Raw genomic sequence first — 4,761 nt, 5'->3', positions numbered from 1 at the left:
TAGGATCCACCTCCTTCAGGTTGAGCTTAATCCCATTACAGGAGTCCTTTATACATGGAATGAAATTCAGACAAAGAGAGAGAAAGCCATGGAAACAAGCTGAAAGCAATGAAACCTGGAAGAGAAGGGTGAGACCAGAGACCCTTGCCAGGTGCCAAGCCACGTGACAGAGGAGCCAAGGATCACCAGCCTTTCTTCTTGGGGAGGAAAGCATTGCCTTGATGGTGCCTTGATTTGGACATTTCCCCAGCCTCAACCATGAGCAAATAAATTCCCATTGTTTCAGCCAACTCATTCATGGTATTGCTTTAAGCAGCCTAAGAAATCACAACAGATTTTGGTACCAGGAGAGTGGGGTGCTGCTCTTGCAAATACCAAAAAGGTAGAAGCAGCTTTAGGGTGGGTAATGGGTAGAGACTGGAAGAATTGTGAGGTTTTTGGTAGAGTAGGCCTGGATTGCTTTAAGGAGACTGCAGATAGAAATGTGAATGCTAAAAGTACTTCCAATGAGGCTTTTGAAGAAAATGACGAATGTGTTATTGGAAACTGGAGGAAAGGTGATCCTTGTTTTAAAGTGGAAGAGACATTGAGAAAATTGAGTTCTGATGTATGGAAGGCAGAATTAGGTGAGCTTGGATATTTAGCTGAATTCAGTGAGCTTGGATTTTTAACTGAGGAGATTTCCAGGTTAAGTGTGGAAAGTGCAGCCTGGTTTCTTCTTGTGGCTTATAGTAAAATTTGAAAGAAAAGGGATAAGCCAAGAAATGAACTCCTGGGCACAAAGAAAACAGAAATCGATAGTGTGGAAAATTCAGAGCTTCTGGAAACTGAGTTCCCAGAGACTAATGCTCCATGTGAGGGTTTAACTGAATATGGAACCAATTAGCAATATTTACGAATTTCAAAACTTATTTGTAAACATAATGCTTCCTTTTTCAACTGGCAGCACTTTGAAAAGGCAACACAACACAACTTGAATTAAGTTTAATGTAAAATCCACCTAACTTATGTTCCCACATGATAAAATAGTGATAGTTTAAATCAATGACAACAGATACGCTCCGTGAACGAAAGGTTGTGCTGTTTGATGAATCACAGTATGGTGTGGTTAAATACATCTGCTCTTTTTTATATTCCTGGTTTCCAGGATGGGAAAAAAAAATTAATTATACATTTCATGTAAGTAATAGCTTCTTTGCATATCTCTCTTCAAAAAAATAATTTATAGTAGTATGGGTTATCTACACATTTAGTTTTATAATTTTGCCCCCAAACTATAGATCTGTTTCATTTTCATAGCATATCAATTTTGCTGATCATTCATAAAGCTGACAAACTGTTGAAATGGAAAAGATTTTGTTTGTCACAATAGAAGTAGCAATTCCTACAGTAACACTTGTCAGTGGCTTAACCTGAACGTTTGGCCCACGAAGAGCATCAGGTTTCTTTCCTGCACGCAGGCTCACTTCCACACAACCTCTGCACACACAGTTCAAGCACACACTTCAGACGCTGGAGGGCCACAGTGTGCGGCTTCCCATTGCCGCATTTAAGTGGGAAGCAGTGTAGTTACTGATTAACCACTCTATGGACACAACTAGCAAACATCTTAAGGCAACCATTGTAATGAGAGCTTAACTTGCAGGGCAGGTGTACTGTTCTAGATCAAGTCAGCCTGTGCATACCTATGTGCATGTGTATCTCTACATATGCATATGCACAATTTTCTATTTCTTAACCTTCCAAAGCAATGTTTAATTTTTTTTTTGTATTTTTTGCAAATTTCTAAATATTCTACCATTTAAGGCAGATTTTGTATTAAGGAAGGTCAGAAAATAGGCTTATGTTTATCCAAAATCATCTCTAGTGGCAAACCTAAGTTTTTGAGTAAAAAAATAATTTGAAGTATAGCTACTGAATCTCCAATATATATATAAAAGCAATCATTTCTCATTGACAAACACAAGTCTTAAGGGGGAGAAAAAGGACTAGAAAAAGCAGCTTCAAAAACGCAAGGAAGTAAAGTAAATTAAAAAAAAAAAGGAGCTCAGATATTTACTAATATTGAAACTTTTGACAGGTGCGGTTTCATCTTTTTAGAATCTTAGAGCAACTCATTTGGAATTTTGAATCAATAAGCTTCAGTTTATTCACATCTTCGGGCTCCAGCAGAGTTCCCATGCCATGTTGGTCAAATTCACCTATTACTCTTTTGATGTGAGTCAGCTTGTTATGAAGACACTTGTATCCATATATTTCTATGTTTTCAAGTCTGCTTGAACTTCTGATATTCCTGTAAAACTTCTTCATGAACATTCTTTTTTTAAAAAATTTATTTCTCTCCTCCCGCCCCCACCGCAGTTGTCTGCTCTCTGTGTCCATTCGCTGTGTGCTCTTCTGTGACTGCTTCTATCCTTATCAGTGGCACCAGGACTCTGTGTTTCTTTTTGCTGCATCATCTTGTTGTGTCAGCTCTCCATGTGGGTGGCGCCATTCTTGAGCAGGCTGAACTTTCTTTCACGCTGGGCGGCTCTCCTTATGGGGCGCACTCCTTACGCGTGGGGCTCCCCTATGCGGGGGACACCCTTGCATGGCATGACACTCCTTGCGTGCATCAGCACTGTGCACAGGCCAGCTCCACACGGGTCAAGGAGGCCCTGGGTTTGAACCATGGACCTCCCATGTGGTAGGTGGATGCCTTATCCATTGGGCAAATTCCGCTTCCCTTCATGGACATTCTGATACTCTTCTGAGCCCAAAGAAAGGTGCTTTCTTTTTGTATCCAGTTTGATAAATCTTCTGGCTATGGTGTCTACCCTGGCATGTATACTCCTCACACTTGGCATTGAAGTCCTCCTTGAAATTCTGGCATCCCTCGTAGGAGCCAACAGCAATATATGTGATCAAATCAGCTGGGGGTTCAGCTGTTGAAGGAGGCTCTGCGGAGGCTCTGCGGAGGCAGCACAGCTGCATTGGAATTCAGACCGGTTATTTACCTTGGCAATTTCCTCTTCTCTTTTAAGGTCTCCCCCTTTTCTTCAACGGTCTCAAGGTTATGCTTTTTTATTTGGTCCTTTCCTTTGTGTTTTTTTTTAGATTTCTTCTTGGACTTTTTGTGAGATACTGAATGGTTTTCTTCCCTAGGTTCTGGACCCTTTAGGAGAACCGAGCCAGCGGCTAAGGTTTCCAGAGAAGTCCTAGAGATGTGTTTGTCTTGCTGTCCTTAACAGATATTACCGTTTGGACAGAAGCTCTCAACAAGTAGGTCTCGAGTTCCCCGGCCTTCTGGAGGGCTGGGGGAACTGGAGTTAGCATTTGCAGTCTGAGGAGAATTCGAGTGCATCGAAGGCAGCGGTGGGAGGGTGGGCATGGCAGCAGCTGCAGGAGGAGACCTGCAGCAGACTTCTCACTGGTGGGATTCAAATGACCATTTAATGTCGGTGGTATCCGTTGTCAGGTGAGATATTCAAGCTTTTTTATTCATTGAAGGAGCAATGAAAACTGAATCCAAATCCAAAAACCGTTTCTGAAAAGGAGGAGATGCAGCGTCTCTACAAGAACATTGGGGAGATTCTGAACGGCTGGTGCCAGCAGTATTCTGAGATGGATTTAGTTTTCTAGAGAGCACAGACGCCAGTGACCGTCTGTCTGTATCGCTCTATCCAGGCCAGTCTCTTTGAAGCTCTTTAAAAACATAATCCTTTAAGGCATATGAGAGGACCTTAGGATTCCGATTGGCTACCTGTTGCAGAATTGCTCCGAGGGCGTTCCTGTCTTTTTGATTGATGCCATCTTTCTGCAATCGAGCAAGCAGCTCAGTTTTCTTGCTTCAGTGACAGGAGGTGAATCACTCTGTCCCTAAGAAGCAGTTGGTACATCAGACAGCCGAGAAGCACTACTGCTGCTGTGTGTCTTTCTGAGTCGCATTTTGCAGGGCTCATGGGAGTTGGCGTTTTCCTCTCAGGCACTGCATCTGGAACAGCTTGTAGTGCTTTCCGAATCTGCACTCTTTTGCCTGCATTTGTTCTGCGGGGTTTGATAACATTTGTGCTCCGGTTGCAGGATTCCTCCTCCGCCTGGCCATTCTCTCTGGTGTCATCTGATCCGAGCTGCTTGTTACCCACCCTGTAATCTTATCTCGTCTAAATCCCAGGCAATTGAGCCGGGAGACTCAGAGCTGGAAAATGTTTGCTGGAGGCAGTCAAAGTTGCCCACATTTGACACAGGGAAGTTAAAGTTGTGCACTTCATGGGGGGCAGGGGATAATTTTGGGGGATTTTGACAAGCCCTTAGAGCCCTTGGAAATGAATTGAAGGCTGAAAAGGAATTAAAATCTCGTGGCTTTGGTAGGTCTAGGGCGCCCAGCTCACCGTCTCAGTGACCTTCACATGCAGAGCGGTGACCTTCACAGGCAGTGTGGTGACCTTCACAGGCAGTGCGGTGGTGAGGTTGTCAGCCCCTGCCACCTGCACGACAGGCTGTAACGGTGCTCCTCCCCCAGCCCCACCGGGCGCCGCCTCCCCTGCAGCTGCGGCTGCCCGGACGTATGCAGCCGCCATCGCTACAGCCACCCCCCTTGCTGACTTACTGTCACATTCCTGTAACAGATTTGGATGAAACTTTGTATCACATTATTTAGCATGCAAAGAACCAGGAGAATCTCAACTTGCCCCAGAAAAGAATCAACTGGTGCTAGGGCCAGGATGTCACTGATGTTGGGACGATCTAACAATGACTTGAAAGCAGTGAATATAAAAAATG

The 4,761-nt window shown here is 43.9% G+C and overlaps 1 pseudogene; it reads right to left on the bottom strand.

Moving 5' to 3' along the window:
• Positions 1 to 2,088: 2,088 nt before the first annotated feature.
• On the bottom strand, positions 2,089 to 4,559 carry LOC101429702 (RNA polymerase II elongation factor ELL2-like; annotated as a pseudogene).
• Positions 4,560 to 4,761: the final 202 nt, after the last annotated feature.

The sequence above is a fragment of the Dasypus novemcinctus genome, chromosome 22, assembly GCF_030445035.2.
Source record: "Dasypus novemcinctus isolate mDasNov1 chromosome 22, mDasNov1.1.hap2, whole genome shotgun sequence".
Classification (NCBI taxonomy): Eukaryota; Metazoa; Chordata; class Mammalia; order Cingulata; family Dasypodidae; genus Dasypus; species Dasypus novemcinctus.
Note: the sequence above shows the minus strand (reverse complement) of the source record. Positions and strands in the feature narration are given on the sequence as shown.